The following is a 22,871-nucleotide window of genomic DNA, read 5'->3' on the forward strand; positions in this document are numbered from 1 at the left end:
TTATTGTGTTTTTATTGTAATTTTAATTCTTAAACTATACATTACTATAGCTGGATGAAGGCCTCCCCCACTGCCCCCCACTGCCCGTCATGCTATCTGTTTTGATCATACTTCACCATCCTGGTCAGTGATTGCAAGTAAAGTGAAGCCCAGGACCGATTTGGATATCACACTACTGATATCCATGGCTGGTTGCCGGGTTGAGAACAGTGCTGGCCACTTACCACTCCATCCCTATATTTACCGTTTACTCAAACTATCTCATTGGAATCAAACCTAGATTCCTCACCCTTCACCAACCTGCCTTGTCCATCGTGGTGATGATGGATGCTCGTCAAACTCCTGACGTACATAATGTGGGGAGGGCGTCGTCGGTGGGAGCGATTTAAAGGGTCCTAAATTAAATAAACGGATTGTGCCAGATTCCAAACTTGGTAAAATAAAATGGATTAAGATTTACCCTGCTGTTGGCAATGGAGACGTGGCACATTTTCGCCGTAATATGCCAAACACTTGTCATGAGAATGGATCCGTCAGGTGTTTATAATTTAGGCATAATTTAGAAGCCCTATTTTAGCAGACCTGGGTAAACGCAAGACAGACTTGTCTCCGTGCTCTCACCTGTTATCACTTGGCCCACTGGTGTCTGCTATGTAAAAAAAAGCAGCAGTGAATAGAAGTGTCACAGTGAAACGTGTCTTCAAAGCTAAGTGCTTTAACCCTCGTGAAAGGGTTTCCTAGGTTAAAAAAAATGTAAATGCCACAGCTGTTGAGAAACGCAGAACATTTCTGAAACTTCTTGGTTCTTTCGGTAAAGCCACGCCATCCGTCTGCTTGCGTTGTGGCCGAAACGTCGTGAGAATGATTTTATTGTTTTATTTGTATTTTATTATTTCCCTTCTACGTGACTTTACCGAAAGAACCAAGAAGATGAATCCCTGCAGTCACGAAAGCTTTAAATCGAAATTTAACATTTCTGAAGTTTGGTGTAAAAAAAATGTAAACTGGACCTAGCAGGGATATTTTTTTTGTCATCCCAAGTATTTTTTTGACTGTGTATTGTATTAGAGATACCTGTTAGTGAGCTGCAAAAACCAACAGCTTCAGTAAATTGTTCGAAGCAAGTCTGGCTTGTTTTTTAGTGGCGCGCAACCCGAGGCAAACATTATTTTGGGCTGAATGTTGTGCGATGTTGAATCGCATCGCCATAGCAGCCTGCCCTTGTTTCGGTGTTGGATATACATTGGGTAGCAACGATAACTCAAGATCGAGGGTTGTTGGCTTCCGGGCACGAGGTAATCCCACTCCTGCCCTTGGAGAATGCCCGGAGCAGACATCGGTTCACACACACTGACCCATAGGGTCACGCAGAGGCCCACAGGCTCCCGATGTGTTCCCACTGCCTGTTCGGGCAATTATTTTATTTTCAGATTCGCGGAGGTGGTGATTGCAACCTGGTAATTGCCAGTTTGGAATACAATGTAAGGCAACTTCATTGCTTGCAGGGCAGTGAGCTGCCTCGTGGCTTGGCTTGACCACATCGCTGATGAGGCGATGTCAGCTCGCCCTATAACAGAAAGAAAACCCGAGCCCCAAACAGCTAAAGTGGCTCTAAATTATGAGATCTTCTTTAACAGTGGCAAAATATAATAATAGGTTTTTACCCTTTTTTGGCGTCATCTGGTCCAACACCAATGGAGACTAGGCTCTAAAGAAAGCTGTCTCGTGTGTGGACCAATCAACTTCAAGGACAGTGCATATCATTATCATCATCAGAGTTGTTTCTTTTTGTTTGCATTTTGGACTTCTTGTGTTGAGGTTCTTGCAAACATGATGCCTTGAATAAAGGTGTCAGATTTTGTACCAGTTAAAAGGGTAAAAACCTATTACTACTACTGGCTCTAAATTCATAAAAAAAAGTGCACCAACTATCAACTCGAATTCAAATCCTAATATATGTACGTATGTTGAACTTATTTCGCACCGTACGGAGCCAACCGTGCGAATCTGAGGTGTGGGGGGTAGGTCAAACCAAACACACACAAAAAAACAGTTCTAACCAAATTAGTTTTCAATCTTAATCTAATCAACACAACGAGGTAATTAAGATTAAACAGCCAATTAACCTCATCTTGTCTGCATCTCTCCGTGCTGTCATTTCAGAACATGAAAGGGGATAGGGTGGAATGGTGGGGGGGGGGGCATCCCTCAAATATAATTTCTACTCAGGGCCCCCAACTACGGCCCACCAGGGCCACAAAACACCCGTCATGTTAATTTCGATTTAAAGCTTTCGTGACTGCAGGGATTCATCTTCTTGGTTCTTTCGGTAAAGTCACGTAGAATGGAAACAATAAAAATAATAAAATAAAACATTCAATAATTCTCACGACGTTTCGGCCACAACGCAAGCAGCCGTCATCAGGTGAAGACCAGGTCTGTCGGGGAGAATTATTTTATTGTTTTATTTTATTATTTTTATTGTTTCCATTCTACGTGCCTTTACCGAAAGAACCAAGAAGATGCACCCGTCATGTTGTTGAACGCTGTTCGAAAATGCGTCGCTCAAAAAGGTGCCACGTGTTTGCTCTCTGACGCGCGCGCCCGCTGTCCGGCATTAGCTGCGTCGTCAGTGGTGGGCATCGCGTGGAATTTTAATCACGTGTTTTTTTTTGCGTGGACAGCTCTTGCTGGTGGTGACACGCCTTGGGAGGGGTGGGGAGGAGAGGGGAGTGATGGCTCGAGAGCCACGGAGTAACTGCGGGGGGGGGGGGGTGCACGCGGGGCACAACCACGGAACGTTCTGGAGTAGCTGCGGCTGTCGCCCTCTTGCGCAATGCGTCCATGGGTGCCGCTAAGGTTACCGAAAGTGTTGACGGGTGCGTTGGCGTGGATGCACGACACCCATATTGCGACACCCATATTGTTTTTGTTTGTTGTTGTTGTTGTTGCGAGGACGTTTTCTGTCGTTGCGCCGTTGGAATAAAAAAAGAACAGGTGACGGCGGTCGAGAAGTCCAACACGCGGGCCAATGCTGCTTCATTTCCACCGCTCTTCGACATCGCTTCATTTCAAACTTTTTTAAACAGTCTGCCTCAGCAGCAGACCATGCTTTCCCACCTGATGACGGACGCTTGTGTTGCACCCGAAACGTCGTGATTTATTTTATTTTATACCTACGTGACTTTACCGAAATAACCAAAGAGTATGGATCCCATATGTTGCAAGGGGGCAACATCTGACCTTCCAACGGTGGCGAGATGTTATCGCGCTCGCATGGCATGCACGAAGGGTCGTGAGTTCGAGCCCGACCCCGACGCCTCAACATTTGAAGTGTCTCTCTCTCTCCGTGAGTGCGTGGATTTCTCTCCGGGTCCTCATGTTTTGTTCCCTCCACATTCAGAATCAACCCCTCGTTTAGATATTCTTGGGTTTTTTCGGTAAAGTCACGTAGGTAAAAAATTTAAATTAATAAAAGTAAAATAAAATAAAAATCACGACGTTTCGGAGGCAACACAGGCTTCCGTCTTCAGGTGGAACTGTCAGCACGATAGTTGTATCAAGTGAGAGAAATTCCAAAAACACAGTATTTGTACATATACTGGTTGAGGGTGGGAAGAGCCAAGGTAGGCCCTGAATATTATTTTTGTGAGGTTCGGTGCGGCTGAAGCACGCTGTCGTTTAGAGTTATGTGGCTGCCATGCATTGCCACGTGATCTGCCACTTCGTTGGGCTCACATTTGTGGCCAGGTCGCTTGTGAAAAAGAGAGCTTCATAGCTCAGTGGGCCTTACTTAGCTTAAATATACGCTCCAAGCCTGGTGGTGTTTCATTCAGACGCTGTCTTTTCGACAGACCTGTTCTTCACCTGAGGACGGCTGCTTGTGTTGTGGCCGAAACGTCGTGAGAATTATTTTATTATGTTTTCTTTTTATTATTTTATTATTTCCCTTCTACGTGACTTTATCGAAAGAACCAAGAAGATGAATCCCTGCAGTCACGAAAGCTTTAAATCGAAAATAAAAAAATAGCTTCGTTTTTCGTTTTTTAACCTATGCCCTTCCCTCCTCATCGCCACCACCGTCTTGGCCTTTAGACTCATCCCCTTTGGTCGACGGCGCCGAAGTGCCACTCCCAAAGGTGTTTTAGTGACCTACTCTCTCCTCCGACCGACAAAGACAAAGACCCCCCGTGTAGCCTCTAACAGACTTTTTGGGTCAAGTGCTGGTGAGCGAACACCGATGAAGGAGGCCGCCAAGTCACGTGAGGGGGTGGGTGTGCTGATGTTTTGCACACAGCACAACATGAACTCATTTCAGGTTGAGTAGACCTAGGGGAGGCCCAGGACCAATTTAGATATTCGCTGCAACTGTTGTTGGCGGTGAGCAGGAATCGAGCTCGGATGGCCGGGTTCGTAGTGCGGCGCGCTAACCACTGCGCCACCGCTCCCCAAAACGGGGTGACCACCCCCAAGTCAAGCGCCTCTTCGTGGAGACATCGGCAAGGGTTTCCTTGCCATTTTACAAACTACTAAGTTTCTTCCCCGATACTTCCATTGCATCCCTATTGTGGCCCTGAACGAATCAGTGTGCACACGCCAGGGAGACTTTTATTTTGTGTCTCCAGTTTTTTTGTCAAAGTCACTGACCCGCACAATAACAAGCATTGATCTTAACGAAACACCTATTTTTGACACTAAAGCGGGCGTCTCGTCTTCCAAAGGTTGTGAAGGTTTGAAGATCGAGCGGTCGCGCGCGCCCGTCCAGTGAAGGTTAAGTGGCCCTCCCCTGCTACACTACACTCACTTTGTCCCCATATGACTGACAACTGTGATTAAAGTGCCCATGACCGCCCCCCCCACCCTCCACCATCCGAGGCGTAACCACTGCCTTCGTGCAACCTGGCGTTTGGGAAGCAAAGCAGATCTCAACGGATCAGTCGATCGCACCCCCCCCCACCACTCCCCAAACGCAGGTTTCGCCAACCCCCCCCCCCCCCCCACAACGAGTAGTGGTTTCGTAATTAATAAATTATAAAAATCGTCATCTGAATCGTCAGCGGTGACAAGTTCAAGTTCATTTATTAGGTATAGTCCTGTGAGCCATTCGGCTCTTGAATCGGGTGCAACCGCAATAAACAAAAACATGAACAAAAAACATCTTAAAGTGAACATGTGACTGAGTGCAAACAGAAAATCCAAAAAAAGATGACAATTCCATCTCTCGCAGTCCTGCGATGTTGATAATCCCATCGGAGAGCCCCCCAGCCGAGCCAATTTCATTGCTCCATCTCCACCGTCTAGACGTCCTCACAGACGCGTTCCTTTACGTGTCTGGCAAACAAAGACAAAGATCCCCGTATAGCCTTAACAGACTGTTGGGAGCAAGTGCTGTTAGCGAAGCATCTTCGAAGGCTGGCACGGCACACGAGGGGGTGGGTGGCCAGCACCAAGCCCGGCCAGCCTTTGTCCCCCCAGTGGCGATGTTTACACACCGCACCAGGTACTCATTTGAGGCTGAGTCGACCTAGGGGAGGACCCAGGACCAGTTCAGATAATCGTAGCGCAGCGCGCTAACCACTACACCACCGCTCCCCACATACACACGCGCACGTCCTTATATTTGTAACCGTAGCCCATCATCATCATCATCCCTTCTGTTGATGCCAGAATCAGAATCTTTATTTTGTCCTGGAGGAATCCGATGAGCTATAAAGCTCTTCCCCCCCCCCCCCCACGAGATGTCCCCCCAAGTGCACCACGCGTCCTGCCCAAGGGCCCGCTTTCAATGATCCGTCGCAGAGTCGCGGCACCCGTGCTGCGCCGCCGAAAAGCGATCCGTGTGACTTGAGGACTTCGCGTCGAGAAGTCCGTGCGGCCCCCCTAACCTGCAGAGCACGTTGCCACGGGGTAAACAAAACGTTTAGAATGAACAAACGTTTAAACAACAACAACAACAACAAAAATCCGTGGAAACCACGGAGAGTCAGTTTCATTTGTGCCTCGACCCGGCAATGTTCTTGACCTCGGCGACCGCAAACGAGTCGCTTACAAACCCCGTGAGAGAAAAGCGATGCTGTAATATTTTGTGTTTGAACGACTGTCAAGAAACCAACCGACAGAAAAATAACGAGCTCGGTCAGTTTTTGAAGTCTTACATAAACTAAACTGCATACGCTCGCAGGCACGGTCTTGCAGTGTGCGCAAGGAGGTTTATTTGAACATCTCTTCAGGAGAAAAGAGGCGGAGAGCTGCTGAATGGAGACTATTTTTAATAGGGTGTAGGGCTACACCCGCGGACTACACCCTCTAAAAAACAGTCTGCATTTCAGCAGCTTTCCTCCTCTTTCCTACGGATGACGACCGCTTGTGTTGTGATCGAAACGTTGTTTTTTTGTCATCTTCTGTGAACCTATCTCCGTGACTTTACCAAAAGACCCAACGAATACGGCTACACTTCTATATCCTTATTTTTAAAAAATATATATTCCATTATGTACCATTGTCAATATTTAATGAGACAAAGAATCCGTTTGAAAATCTCACGGAACATACTCTTTGGTTCTTTCGGTAAAGTCACGTAGGTATCATATCAAATAAATAGTGATTTCTTTAAATGAAATAAATAGTGATTCATTTTATTTTCTACCTACGTGACTTTACCGAAAGAACCAACGAGTATGGATTCTGCAGTCACGAAAGCTTCAAATCAAGATCTCACAGAACAGTTTTTTCCCACGTGTCTACGAAAGAGTTTTTGCACAGAATGTCCCTCTATCGATTCTTAATGACCCACTTCTGGGTAGAAATGCACATGTATATACGAATGAGAAAGTGTATTAAATAACGCCACCATTACCCTGATGTGCGACATTGGATACATTATCCCAGCAGCCGCCCAGGAAAAGATAACAAAAAACAGCGGTAGTTTTTTTCCCCATTCTGTGTATTGTTGCATGTCAAGAGAATAAACAGGCCAAGAGGTAAGAGCTTCTTGCTGAAATACAAACAAAAAAACTCTCCCAACACGTGCAACGAAACACCGTACATCATGCTTGAACAACATGAATAAGAGCTGTCAAACGCAGTGTCCAAATGTATAGCTGTGTACACAGATGCATTGGGCCCGGCATTATTCGCTGAGCTAAGTACTTGTAAATTGAGTACAAACACCGGCTCTTTCGGCGCGGTGAATGGAGGCCACATTACTGCCACGGGTCGGGTTCTGGCTGAGGATTATCAACCAGGAAATGTTTTTCCCGAGTATTACAAAAAATAAATACTCAGAGATGACACCGCCACGTATAGCCACTTAAGCTCTGTAGATACCTACAAAGGTTGCGCTTGTTTGCCTAAGTTATATAGACCCGCACACACACACGCTCCCTTTGTAACATTACACATTACATTATTTAACGACGCTTTTTTGTGCATAGGTCAAAGCGCTCAACAAATACCAGGGCACCGCGATGTACCCACCACCACTCCCCACACCGCTTCGCCGTAGATTCGAGGGTAAATAAAAGGGTGGTGCTGACGCAAACTCCCAAATCGCGTGACGACTCTTTGCAAAACCGCCGCTACGTGTCCGCGAACAGCGTCGCATCTGGAGCGAGGCGTCCCTTCGTGACCCGCTTGGGTGTAAGTCGCGAAATCCGACAGGCGGGCATGACCTTCGTCGTGTCGAGCGGCACAGGTTCGAAGGTGATTAATCCGTTGAAATAGAATCGCGTAGCTGTCAATCCGTTACTAGCGACCTACCTTGTCACAGAACAATTCAGACCCTATTGATCACCCCGTGCCCCTTATTAATCTCAACGTTCATCATACAAAGTCCCATCACGAGGGAGAACACACAAACAAATAGACACTCACCACTAGTACACTCACCACGAGTACACTCACCACTACATGCCTGTCCACCCATTATCAGTGCCCTACCTTATTACAGACGAATTCAGACCTTAGTGGTCAACCCGTGCCCTTATACATCTCAACGTTCATCATACAAAGTCCCATCACGAGGGAGATCACACGAACAAATAGACACTCACCACTAGTACACTCACCACAAGTACACTCACCACTACATGCCTGTCCACCCCTCATCAGTGCCCTACCTTATTACACACGAATTCAGACCTTAGTGGTCAACCCGTGCCCTTATACATCTCAACGTTCATCATACAAAGTCCCATCACGAGGGAGAACACACAAACAAATAGACACTCACCACTAGTACACTCACCACGAGTACACTCACCACTACATGCCTGTCAACCCCTTATCAGTGCCCTACCTTATTACACACGAATTCAGACCTTAGTGGTCAACCCGTGCCCTTATACATCTCAACGTTCATCATACAAAGTCCCATCACAAGGGAGAACACACAAACAAATAGACACTCACCACTAGTACACTCACCACGAGTACACTCACCACTACATACCTGTCAACCCCTCATCAGTGCCCTACCTTATAACAGACCAATTCAGACCTTAGTGGTCACCCCGTGCCCCTTATACATTTCCACGTTCATCATACAAAGTCCCATCACAAGGGAGAACACACAAACAAATAGACACTCACCACTAGTACACTCACCACAAGTACACTCACCACTACATACCTGTTAACCCCTTATCAGTGCCCTACCTTATTACAGACCAATTCAGACCTTAGTGGTCACCCCGTGCCCTTATATATCTCAACGTTCATCATACAAAGTCCCATCACAAGGGAGAAACACAAACAAATAGGCCAAAACATGTTTATATATATTGCCCGTATTGAAACGGCTGTACGCTGTATACACCTGAAAACTCAATTTCCCTGTATACAAGAATACGGGGCAAACCGTTATGGGTTGACAGCTATGGAATCATGTAGGTCAGGGTCATTCGGCTGCAGTGTTTTCTTTAATATTAATATATTTATTTCATTCTCACGTCCTCCGATTGTTTCCCGCATTGTGCCATCCGCGTCGCATCCATTTGGAAACTCTCGCCGAGGCAGCGGCGATCCTCCGTGTGAGAGAACGACCCACGGAAGGGAATATCGCAGAGCCACTTCTGAGCACCCTTCAAGAGAGGCCTCTGATCCACACGGTAGGGGGGGGGGGCTCTCGTCCCCCGCTCTGCCACACGAGAGCAATGTTCATCACGCGACATTTCAATGTTTGTAGTGCTCCGGAGAAAACGCCTGATATTTGAAGAGAACCCACGTGGGAAAATGTTTCCTTCATCCACACGTCCGATGTTGGAAGCTTATTCAGCCTACTGCTAACCAATTTCTTGAATAGACTATACAATAAATACTAAACTATTTTGTTATACTGGTAGGAACCACCTGGTTCCACCAGCCCACAGGGTATTATTGTATCCGTCCGTCCGTCGTGCATCCAAAAATGGGAGGGGTGGGGCTGGGTGGAGAGGGGAGGGTGGGGAGGGGCTGGGTGGGGAGGGTGGGGAGGGGCTTGGTGGGGAGGGTGGGGCTGGGTGGGGGTGGGAGGTGTGGGGCTGGGTGGGGAGGGGCTGGTCACCCCGTGGTGCCCTTATAAAACTCAACGTTTAACCTACTCACGCCGGCTTGTGCCCGCCCTCACAGTCGGCCATATTTGCAGAATACACCACGCCGCCGTTGACCCTGGCCATTGACCGAACAACCCAACGTTCCTACCAGCTCCCTCCGCAGGAATGTGTTTTTACCGGGTAAGGCCCCACTGAGATCTATAGCTATTTTTCAGAAGCGACCTGGCCACAAATGAGTTCAAGCTCATCGTGTGGAAATGTACAGCCGCCAAAGACGCTAAAGACGCGTTTCTAAATGTGGAGGCGAAACCGGAGGATCCGCAGAAAAATCCACGTGACCACGGGCGGCGAGAAATACAAACTCCAAAAATACAGCAGGCGTCAGGGTGACGCCTAAACAACTCCCCGTGTCTCTTGGACATGGGAGCTTTAACCGTAAACACATTCCTGCGGAGGGAGCTGGTAGGAACGTTGGGTTGCTCGGGCAATGGCCAGGGTCAACGGCGGCGTGGTGTATTCCGCAAATATGCCCGACTGTGAGGGCGGGCACAAGCCGGCGTGAGTAGGTTAAACGTTGAGTTTTATAAGGGCACCACGGGGTGACCAGCCCCTCCCCACCCAGCCCCACCCCTCCCACCCCCCACTCAGCCCCACCCTCCCCACCCAGCCCCTCCCTAACCCTCCCCTCCCCACCCAGCCCCTCCCCTCCCTCCCCACCCAGCCCCACCACTCCCACCACCACCCCGCTCCACCCTCACCACCCAGCTCCTCCCCTCCCTCCCCACCTCGCCCCTCCCCACCCTCTCCACCCAGCCCCTCCCTCCCCACCCAGCCCCTCCCTGCACGACGGACGGACGGACACAATAATCCCCTGTGGGCTGGTGTAACCAGGAGGTTCCTACCAGTATTCACCATGCTGGCGAGTGCGGGTTTGGTGAAGGAAGCCCCCTTGGCATGTATAGTGCCATCTCGCACATGATGCCAACCAACACGCGGTAACAAACCCAAAAACACACGGAGAGCGACAGGGGATGAGGATTAGGAATCACACTCATTGGGTGCTTAAATCATCACATCACATCTCAACTAAATCAATTCCAATTCCTAGCTGGAGTATCCTTTTCATTTTGATTTGGCCGAGGGAACGATGCATCGAAACTCCCATGACTGTGGACGATGGCACGCAAGTGTTGTTTTTAAATCCTTTATATTAAGTTCGCTTGCTTGCTTGCTTGCGTGCTTGCGTGCTTGCGTGCTTGCTTGCTTACGACCGTGCAAATCTTTCGGTCGTTTTTTAACCCACTTCCCGTGATCCAATCGAGCTGACATTTTGCACACAGACTCGTTGTGCGAGACAATTAATGTTCGTAAAAAAAAATTCCAAAATTTTACACTGTTTAGGAAAAACAAATTAAATATTTAATTACCAATTGCTTAATACTGGCAGACAATCATCTGACCCACAGGTGGCAGCCATCTCAAACCAGAGGACGAGAGGGCTCTAGCCGCCACGCATATAAAGGATTTAGAGTGAAAAACTTTGTTTTTACGGGTTATACTTATTTCAGCTGCGAACTCAGTGCTGCTTTTCAGTTTGTTGTCCTTCCCCCGCATCTCCGATTAGCGCGGCTGGCTATGTACGGTGCGAAAGAAGTCCATCATATTGCACCTGCAGAGTTAAGGAACAATGCATCCACGGATACAGATTCTTACGCTCAAGACGCATGCATCCAGCCGCACGTGTACGGACTGACGCGTCTCAATTTGTTTGGGTTTAAGGCGCAGCCCTTCAATTTCTATCTCGCGACACTGCTGGCGGAAGGGAATTCCGTGGGAAGGAACTTCAGAGAGCCCCCTCCAAACTGTATTTGGCCTACTCTTCCACACTGGCAAGAAGTCGTGGCAGAGGTATGGGGTACCCACGCTTTACCCCACCACTACTGATCGACTTCTTGGGTGGATGCAGGTTGGGGGGGGAGGAGATTGACAACACTGGCCCCATTGCTTCGTCGAGAAGTCGGGTGATCGAATTGGTGACCTTTCGATTTGCAAGGTCCACACATGGATTCGTTTGGCCGCTACCGTCCACCGCCCATTAAACGCGGCCGGCAAACGCGCGCAGTCTACCGCGGCGCAAAGGCAGCAGGGTGGTGCATCGTCTGGTCTTAGGTTTTGGAGAGAATTTTAAAAATGACGACCAAATTGTGCAGGCCACTGTGTGCCTACCTCAACGAGCCGAGCCTTTCGACGCGCGCGTCAAATTACGGCACTAACGGGGAATGTTGTCGTAATAGCGCTGAAGAATTCGACTGACGCCGCCGCGGCATACCACTTGCAACAAAAAATATGAAAAAATAAAAAAATAGTAACCCACGTTACTGACATTGTCCGTGGCAGTGGTGACGCAGAGGTGAACGCCTTGCGCCCAGACGCACCTGCCAAATCTGCGTGAGATTACCAGCAGGAGATTTTTTTTTTACTTCGGCTACGACTTTTGGATGGACAGTGTTGATTGTGTTGTCTTTCGCCCGCACCTCAGATTTAGCACGGACTGCTACGTACGGCGCGAAAGAAGTTCAACGTACAATACATGCGTGCCATGATAACTATTTCAGCAGAACTTCGCTCACCGATTCCGCCACCAAATACTCACTGCTCCATCTCATCCACCACACTGTGGTAATCCACCCTCCACACTGCAGGTCACATCAACACACTCACCAACTCACTCACTCACCTACCCACTCACTCACCAACTCACCCACTCGATCACCACTCAACCACATACTCACCAACTCACTCACCCATTCACCAACTCACTCACCCACTCAACCACATACTCACCCACTCACCAACTCACTAACCCACCCACTCACTCACCAACTCACTCACCAACTCACCCACTCACCAACTCGCTCACCAACTCACTCACTCACCCACTCACTCACCAACTCACTCACTCACCACTCAACCACATACTCACCAACTCACTCACCCATTCACCAACTCACTCACCCACTCAACCGCATACTCACCAACTCACTCACTTACCCACCCACTCACTCACCAACTCACTCACCCACTCACCACTCAACCACATACTCACCAACTCACTCACTCACCCACTCACTCACCAACTCACTCACTCACCCACTCACTCACCCATTCACCAACTCACTCACCCACTCAACCGCATACTCACCAATTCACTCACTCACCCACTCACCAACTCACTCACCCACTCAACCACATAGTCACCAACTCACTCACTCACCCACTCACCAACTCGCTCACCAACTCACTCACCAACTCACTCACCCACTCACCAACTCACTCACCCACTCAACCACATACTCACCCACTCATCAACTGACTCACTCACCCACTCACCAACTCACTCAACCACATAGTCACCAACTCACTCACTCACCCACTCACCAACTCGCTCACCAACTCACTCACCAACTCACTCACCCACTCACCAACTCACTCACCCACTCAACCACATACTCACCCACTCATCAACTCACTCCCCACCCACTCACTCACCAATCACTCACTCACTCACCCACATACCCACCTCACCACACTACAGGTCACAACACTTCTCTTTTCTCTTCTCTCCTCGCATTATTCCACTTTCGAACTGCATCTCATCAACGTATCTCTTTCCAACAACCTTGTACAATTCAAGTACACTGCAATTATTGCCTCTATTACAACTTCAAAAGTGCTGTCACTACACCAATGTAGCCATGGAGACTGTCAAAACATCACTCTACTCGCAAACTATTACAATACTACAGAGCATACATGTTCAACTATAAATGCGTATATTTTGATGATAATTTACGTTTCTTTTGTGGTCTACCCTCCGCCCCCCCCCTCCGTAACCGCTGTAGCTACACCAGCATAGCTTATTTATCCTCATTATTATTGATTAGCATTATGCCTTTGCATCGAGCCAGGCAGCAGCTGCGTCGTCTGAAGCAACAGATACACGCTGGGCTACCTCCTGATCCTCCACGTTGATGAGTTCTAGAACGCCGAGTTTGGGCGACCTTTTTTGGCGTGGAACACGGAGGAGTTCCCGACGCCAAAGCTACTGCGGTAGCTGGCGGTGAGACCGAGGGAAGAGATCCCGAGCAGAGTTGCAGCTGGCAGTAATCGGCCCCCGTCCGTTGGATCGTGATCTTCGTCGGGACGGGGAGCACCGGGTGCTGAACCAGGATGGTGCGATGAGATATGCTGATCCATTGCGAACAAACCCCTGCCCGGAACGATACTAATGCACCCGCAATCAAATGTGTCGGACGTACGGCGAGGTTTCCGTGCTGAGCTATGAAGTTAGCAGCGATCTGAGTTTGATCCCCACGACACAGCGTTTACATCGGTGGTGAGAAACTTTTGAACGGGCTCCCAGTGTCTCCCTCTCCCTCCCTCCCACAATTCCGTAGGATCTACGTTCACAAATGTAAAAATATATGTATATACATTGCCCAGAATTTTGAAGGTTCTCATATCGAATCGTTTCGATTTTAGTTGTAGTCATGAACTTATCTACATTTGTGTCAAACCTCAGTTTCCTAAACACTTGTAGAACGCCGTTAGATTCGACATGTTATAATGCATATCGAGTTATGTGCATGAGCAAGGTGAGGTGGTGGCGTCGTGGTTAGAGCACTGCACCATGAACCCGGCAACCTGTGTTCCATTCCCAGTCATAGCAAGCATCAGCGGAGAGCGGTGTTTGAATCTTTTTCACCAACCCGCACTGATCATTATAAAACTCTTTAACACGTAGTAGTGGTAGGCTTTCACGACCGATATTATTCATAATAGAGATTTTTTGGGTTAGATTACGCAAATGTGTCGTTGAATCCACCACCACCCGACACAGCCAATTAGGAAGGTTTGTCACGTAAACAGAGCATGCCAATTAGTTATTAGTACAGCACACCGGTGTTTTGGAGAGCAAATCCGCAACATTTACAATCACTGGCAGAGCCAGTGCAGGGCGGGTAGCACGTGCCCCCCCCCCAATGATCCGATCGATATCCCTAATTTCGATCGGATCATTGGGGTTTATTAGTAATAAATCGGCATTTTGCGACCCCCACTGCCACTGTGCAGCATATTATTATATGCCAGGGACTCTATGAGATGATAGGATAATAGTCTGAGTCTATAATTGGCAATAAGTAACGGCAAAGCAGTTATAAGTGACTCAGAATTGCGCGCAGTTGCGTACACAGCACACGACTTCCCTGAAGGCATCAACACCTTCAGCGAGCACGATGCCGATCACACAACGCAGTTCGAATTCGACCCTCGATCGATCGCGCAGCCATCGATCGAACACACGCGTCGAATAAAAATCAAGGGACAAGTCCTTCCTTACTAACAACTCCTCTAACATTTTTCATTGCTGGAGGGGTTGCCCCCCCCCCCCTACCTGAAAATCCTGGCTCCGCCATTGTTTACAATTTGAGTACGACGTTTCGCCAGTAATTACAACCACCATCATCAGGCGGACAGCCAGATTTGTGGAGAAATCCTCCTGTTTACTTCTTAAATCGATGCGAGAGATGTGATGACGTCCCTTGTGAGCCCCTCAGGTGCAAAAGTCAGAGGTGGGGGCACTGGCGGTTGGTGACGTCCCCTCGAAGTGGAGCTGTTGTGAGTGACCTCTGAAAATCTGGTGTTCTAATTAAGAAAAATCTGGTGTTCTAATTAAGAAAAATCTGGTGTTCTAATTTAGAAAAATCTGGTGTTCTAATTAAGAAAATTACGGTGTTATAATTAAGAAAAATACGGTGTTTTAATTAAGAAAAATCTGGTGTGGTAATTAAGAAAAATAAGGTGTTCTAATTAAGAAAAATCTGGTCTTCTAATTAAGAAAAATCCGGTCTTCTAATTAATAAAAATAAGGTGTTCTAACTCTGAAAATACGGTGTCTTAATTAAGAAAAATACAGTGTTCTAATGAAGAAAAATCTGGTGTTCTAATGAAGAAAAATCTGGTGTTCTAATGAAGATTAATCTGGTGTTCAAATGAAGAAATATCTCGTGTTCTAATGAAGAAAAATCTGGTGTTTTAATTAAGAAAAATCTGGTGTTCTAATTAAGAAAAAATACGGTGTTCTAATTTTTAAAAAAAACCTCGACCTGTTATTGGCCTTCCCATGAAAGCGATGTAACTTTCTTATCTGTAATGCGGGCGTGGACGACCTTCCGGAGGTGACGTCATGGGGGGAGGAGTTACGTCACGTGGGGGAGAGGGTTCAGGTCTATAAGGGGGGAAACCGGAAGCAGTAGGGGAGTGATCGGAGACTGGGAAAGTGTGAGGCCACGCAGGGCGGAGTGGGGAAGAGAGAGAGTGGCGAGATCGCCACACACACACACCCCGAGGATCGGCACCGTCGGCCAACGGCGACCGACCCCGGGGCTGGAGGAGCAGCGAGGAGACTGGAGAGGGAGCAGCGGGTCTGCGAGGGTGGAGTTGGGCAGCGGGGGTCTGCACGATGAGACAGCAGCGGGTCTGCAAAAAGGGAAGTGGGCTACGTGAGCGACAGCAGCCTGGGGCTGCAGAGCGAAGAGTATATAGGGGAGTGCTGTGAAGTGGGCTACGTGAGCGATAGCAGCCTGGGGCTGCAGAGCGAAGAGTAAGGGGGAGTGCCGTGAGGGAAAAGAGATCGAACCCAAATAAAGGACACAGGACAGAGAGAAGCGTCCGAGTCTTTTATTACACTGGTGTTGGAAGTGTAACGGCATGGCAAAACAACTGAGAAAAAAGAATATTCCGTCTCCGGCATCGGCTTCTTCTTCCGACGACAAAGACCTTCCTCCTACGGTGGACCTGACTCCGGCAGAGGAGGAGATCCGTGCTGGGACGAGTGCTGGTCCGGGGGTCCAAGAGGTCGTCGCGTCGGCAGACCCGTCTGCACCAAAGGACGTGGATTTAAGATGGAGTCAGATGGCGGAGCAACTTGAAACTCTCAAGAACGTACTTGCACAGTTGTGTGAGCTCGTCACGCCGAGAACGGCGTCTGGAGGAGATGTTGGTGGTCCGCAGGAGCCCGGGTTGTCTTCGCTGTCGATGCCATCAGCCACGCGGCGTGAGGACGCCATCTTGGGCGTGGCGCACGAGGAAAGGCGGGAAGCCGCCATTTTGGCCCCTTCGCGGCGTAAGGCCGCCAGCTTGTCGACACCACGTTGCGACGCCATGTTGAATCTGCCACCCGATGAGTCAGCGGCTGGAGGGAGCGCGCCAAGAGGTCGCAGTCGTCACTTAACGACTGTAAAAGAATTCTCCATCGGGGGCGATTGGAGTGCGTTCGCCTGCAGATTTTTTGCAGCGGTATGCACGGCGAGGTGGACTGACGCCGAGGCATTAGAAGTTCTTCCGACTCTTCTCGATGACGAGTCTGTTAGATTCTTTCGCTCGATAAAAGCCGCGAAGAAGAAAACGTTGCGAGGTGTATTCGACGAAATGGCTGACGCTTACGAGCCACCGGACGATGCTCATCGCCGGTTTGTGCAACGACAGCGCGCACCCGAGGAGTCTCCGGTGGCGTATAGGGGCGCGGTGCTGGAACTGGCTATGGCTGCATACCCGGAGATGGAGCCTGACCTGCTGGAACCTCTCATCCTGGGGAAGATGCTGAAGCTGTCTCGGGATCTCGGCATTCCTATGCCGGTGTGTGGTCATGAGAAGCTCACCTCCCGGGCTGCGGCCAAATGTCTTGATGCCCAGTTCAACCTGCGCCGGTGGAAGCAGGTTACGGCGTGGACGGGGGGGCCTATCGTCGAAGGGGGAGCCTTGGGTTGGGACCCCAAAAAGGCAGTTTATGTGCCAGACGACAGGGGCCCGCAGGAGCTGTCGGCTGCCGCGGCTCCATGGACGGGCCGAGGGGGGCCGGGGCCACGGGCTGCGCCGCCGACATGGCCGCGTCGGGACGGGGCGTCCGCAGCGCGCCGTAACGACATCGACTGTTTCCACTGCGGGCGTAAGGGCCATTACGCTCGGGACTGCTGGGCCCGCGTTCCGGGTCCGCCCCAGCTGGAGGCCTCGACTGCGGCCGCTCCAAGAAAGGATTCGCCAGCACAGGCGAGTCGGTGCGCACCAGACACCCGGCAAGGGTTGACACCTCACTCATCACCGTTGTCATGCGATCCGGGTGTTGTTAATAACGGGAGGCCATCGACTGCGCCTTGTCGCTCGGTAACGCAGTGGCGTAAGTTGGCTCGGCGGGTTGTCGCGGCCGCTAATGGTTCGTCCACCGTACCTGGGTCGATACAAGGGGTGGACGTACGGATTTTGGTAGATTCTGGAGCGTCCGCGACCATTATTTCTGATGTAATATTTCATCTCTTGAACATCCCACCAGAGGCCGTGAATCCCGCATACGCTTCCTGCGTCGCCGCGAACGGGGGTAGCATGGGCATTGTGGGCCAGGTGAACGCTAACATCGCTATCGGGGGAGTGTCGGCCTCGGGAATTGTGTTAATTTCGAGGTCTCTTGCGGTTCCTTGTTTGTTAGGGACCGATTTTCTGGCAAAAATGCCCATTCTGATTCGAATTAATGAGAACTGCATTGAACTACCGGAAGGCCGAAAAATTGCGTTTTTGCCGTCGCCCTGGGGGCGACCTGTCCTGTCGCCCAGGTGCAGGCGTTGTCCGAGGTGTCTGTCGATATTCCACCTGGCTCACAGATACTCATTCCCTTGCGTTATCGGAAGCCTGTATACCTGGTCGTCAAGGAGCGATTGGTGTTTTGTTGTCGCCGTCCGCCGCTATTACGGGTGGATCGGCGCTGGTTGGGGCACAAACTATTGTCCGGCCAGACCAACAGCCGTTTTTGCAAGTGCTTAACGCGGGTACCGAAAGTGTGTGTGTGCCGGCGGGTACTGTTGTGGCACATGCCACCACTGCATTTTACAGCTCATGATAATCTGTCCAGCCGGGGGGTTGTCGGAGGTGTTTCGGGGGCCGGAGCTGCAGATGATCGCTGGATCGCTGAATTGTGTGCGGAGAATTCGGCTCTTTCCGGGGAACAACGTTGTGCGATTCGTAAATTATTATTGAGCTATTCTGATGTGTTTAGCTCTGACGATTTGGACTTGGGACGCACCTCGTTGCTTTACCATCATATTGACACAGGGGACGCTGCCCCTATTCGGTTAAACTCGCACCGGATGAGTCCGGCGGAGCGCGAGCATGTTCGAGGGGCAGTGGATGACATGTTGGCTGCGGACATAATATCTCCATCTAACAGCCCATGGGGCGCGCCTGTTGTTTTGGTCAAAAAGAAGGATGGCAAATTGCGATTTTGTGTAGATTTTCGTAAATTAAATAAAGTGTCGGTGGCAGATGCGTATCCCCTGCCGCGTATGGACGACTCTCTCGATGCCTTGTCGGGGGCGAAGTTCTTCTCAACGCTAGATCTCTCTTCGGGCTTCTGGCAGCTTCCCCTTGACGAGTCCTCGCGAGAAAAAACTGCTTTCCGTACGCCGCAGGGGTTATTCCAATTTAACTGCCTTCCGATGGGGCTGAATGCGGCCCCTGCCACTTTTCAGAGGTTAATGGAGTTGGTATTAACGGGGTTGCAGTGGGAGACGTGTCTTATATATTTAGACGATGTTATCGTCTTCAGCCGCACATTTGACGAGCATTTATCGCGGTTGGAGGCTGTGTTCACCAGGATGCGTTCTGCTAATTTGAAATTTAAGCCTAAGAAATGTCACCTACTGCAACACTCCGTGCGTTATCTGGGGCACATCGTTAGTGCGGATGGGGTGGCCACGGATCCAGACAAGACTGCGTGCGTCCGTGACTGGCCAACCCCTGCCACGGTGGGGGATGTGCGTCGGTTTTTGGGGTTCGCCTCATATTATCGGAGGTTTGTTCCAAATTTTGCTACGATCGCGAGGCCTTTGCATCTCCTTACGGGAAAAGGACATAAATTTGCTTGGGGACCGCCAGAGGAGGCAGCGTTTCGAAGCCTACGCGATCTATTGGCTACGGCGCCGACGTTGGATTATCCGGATTTTGAACATCCCTTTATTCTGGATACGGACGCGAGTGACACGGGTATTGGGGCGGTATTGTCTCAGTCCAAGGGTGGTGTGGAACGCGTGGTGGCGTATGGTAGCCGGGTTTTGTCTCCCGCTGAGACCCGCTACTGCGTCACACGCAGGGAACTTTTGGCTATTGTTTTTTTTCTCCGCCAATTTCGACCGTACCTGTACGGCCGTTCGTTTATTGTTCGCACGGATCATGCGGCCTTGCAGTATGCTCTTAAAATGGACCAACCATCCGGCCAGCTGGCGCGGTGGTTGGACACGCTGCAAGAATTTTCCTTCCAAATTCACCATCGGAAGGGAGTGCGTCACGCTAATGCGGACGCACTTTCCAGGCTGCCGCAGCGATCCCCTTGCGCGTGTGCGTCGGGGACGCATAGGTGTGGCCCGATTCAGCACCCCCCTCAGCCTGTCGCGTTGGCAGTCGAGGTGCCTGAAGCTCCGCTTGAGCCGGGGCCGGCTGATGGGGGACCGGCTGATGGCATTTTACATCTTCCGAGGTCCGTGTGGATCCGAGAACAAATGTTGGATGATTCTTTGGTGACATTACGTAAGCGGCCAGTGAAGGGAGAGGGGGATCTCTGTGCGGGGGGTGTGCCGGAAACTGCTCTCCGTGATGGCTTGTTGATGTGGAGGGATGGAATACAGGAACGCTGGCGTCTTGTTGTACCGGCATCATTGCGGTACGAATTGATTAGGACTCTGCATTGTGACACGCTTTTACATCTGGGGGTGCAAAAGACCCTATTGACGCTGCAGCGAGATTACTATTGGCACGGCATGGCGACGGATGTCATCGGACACGTTCGTGCGTGTCCCGATTGTGCCCGCCGTAAGCCACCTAAACATCCATATGTGCCGCCTATACAATCTATTCAAGTGTCTAGAGTTAATGAGTTGGTGGCGTTAGATATTTTGGGACCCTTTCCGCCATCCGCTAGGGGAAATAAATATTTGCTGGTAGGGGTGGAGTACCTCTCCCGCTGGCCGATGGCCTGGCCCTTGCCTGACCAGTCAGCGGCGTCTATCACAGACGCCTTTCTATTTGGGTATGTTATGGACAAGGGGGCGCCGGAGAGGCTCCTTACGGACCAAGGCCGGAATTTTTCGTCTAAATTGTTGGGGGAGGTGTGTGCGGCTCTTGGAACAAAGAAAATTCGGACATCTCCCTACCACCCGCAAACGGATGGTATGGTGGAGCGACTAAATCGGACTCTGTCCGCTATGTTGTGCCATACGGTTAGTGAAAAACAATCGGATTGGGATTTGCATATCCCTGGGGTGCTTTCTGCGTACCGGATGACACCGCACGCGGCTACAGGATATTCGCCGTTTTTTCTTATGTACGGTCGTGAAAACGTACCACCGATTAATGAACAGTTGGGAACCGGAGCGAGGGGACCTGCTAAGCCTCTTCCTGACTATATTCAGGACACCGTTCGCCGAGTCACTGTGGCGCGGGAAGGGGCCCGCATGGCTACGGCCAAAGCCCAGGCTCGGAATGAGAGGTGTGCACGACGTTCAAAAGGGGAATGCCCCTGGAAACCGGGGGACCTGGCCTGGCTTCATTGTCCACAGGTGCGGCCAGGTACCTCTCCTAAGTTACACAAACCATTGCAGGGGCCGGTTCGCCTCATTGAGGTTCCCAACCCACAGTCGGCGCGTGTTTGGTTTGGATCTCGGCGTTGGTTCGTCCACACATCTCGGTTGAAACCATACGTGGCCCCTCGACCTGATGCGTCATCTCCTGAGATTGCCTTGCCGGGGTCTGTTGCTGCCGACGCGCCTTTGCCTGTGCCTGCTGACCTTGCAAGAGCGCCTGTTGTGCCTTTTACAGACGAGCCGGCCGTAACGTGGCAGGGGAAAGACGACTCAGCTCGGGGTGCGCCTAACATGGCAGCGGAACCTTTGAGACCCGCAGCCCTTCCAACCCCGCCGCGGACGCGATTGCGGGACGCCCCTGATGCTGCGCCGGCAAGATTGGGGACCGGGACGTTGCCAGGCTTCCAATAACGACAGACGAACTTCAACCTGTCGCTCTTAAAACCCTGCCACGTTCTCGTTCGGCGGGAGGGCCGCCAACCGTCCGGGACAGTCCGGCGACCCGCACCCGCTCAAAATCCCTCACATTTCGTTAATTATTGTGTTGTGTTCTTGTTCTTCGATATAATATTGTGTGTTCTGTGTCCTTTTTCGTATTCGGTCGTGTTCGCTCGCATTGTTGTTGGAGTTGTGTTCAGCCGAGGTCGGCTGGATTTTCTCTACGGGGGAGGGTGGTGTAATGCGGGCCTGGACGACCTTCCGGAGGTGACGTCATGGGGGGAGGAGTTACGTCACGTGGGGGAGAGGGTTCAGGTCTATAAGGGGGGAAACCGGAAGCAGTAGGGGAGTGATCGGAGACTGGGAAAGTGTGAGGCCACGCAGGGCGGAGTGGGGAAGAGAGAGAGTGGCGAGAACGCCACACACACACACCCCGAGGATCGGCACCGTCGGCCAACGGCGACCGACCCCGGGGCTGGAGGAGCAGCGAGGAGACTGGAGAGGGAGCAGCGGGTCTGCGAGGGTGGAGTTGGGCAGCGGGGGTCTGCACGACGAGACAGCAGCGGGTCTGCAAGGAGGGAAGTGGGCTACGTGAGCGACAGCAGCCTGGGGCTGCAGAGCGAAGAGTATATAGGGGAGTGCTGTGAAGTGGCCTACGTGAGCGATAGCAGCCTGGGGCTGCAGAGCGAAGAGTAAGGGGGAGTGCCGTGAGGGAAAAGAGATCGAACCCAAATAAAGGACACAGGACAAAGAGAAGCGTCCGAGTCTTTTATTAAATATCTACCAACGGTAGGCATTTACAATACGACAACAACACAACAATGCACTCAAATGCCGTCCCCATGAAATGAAATATGTAGGAGTAATTGCACAGTGTTCGTTGATAATTATTCGTTCGCTGCGCCTGCTGCCATCGCCTTTGCTGTAGTTTCCTCCTCGAGTCATTTGCCGGATTATCATCGTAGCAAAAGTAGCTACACATGTAGTAGTAGCTACACATGTAGTAGTAGCTACACATGTAGTAGCTACATATGTAGTAGTAGATACATATGTAGTAGTAGATACACATATAGTAGTAGCTACACATGTAGTAGTAGCTACTTATGTAGTAGTAGATACACATGTAGTTGTAGCTACACATGTAGTTGTAGCTACTTATGTAGTAGTAGCTACACGTGTAGTAGTAGCTACACGTGTAGTAGTAGCTACACATGTAGTA

This window comes from Lethenteron reissneri, chromosome 46 (genome assembly GCF_015708825.2).
Source record: "Lethenteron reissneri isolate LAM-NWPU_2019-01 chromosome 46, ASM1570882v1, whole genome shotgun sequence".
In the NCBI taxonomy this organism is placed as follows: domain Eukaryota; kingdom Metazoa; phylum Chordata; class Hyperoartia; order Petromyzontiformes; family Petromyzontidae; genus Lethenteron; species Lethenteron reissneri.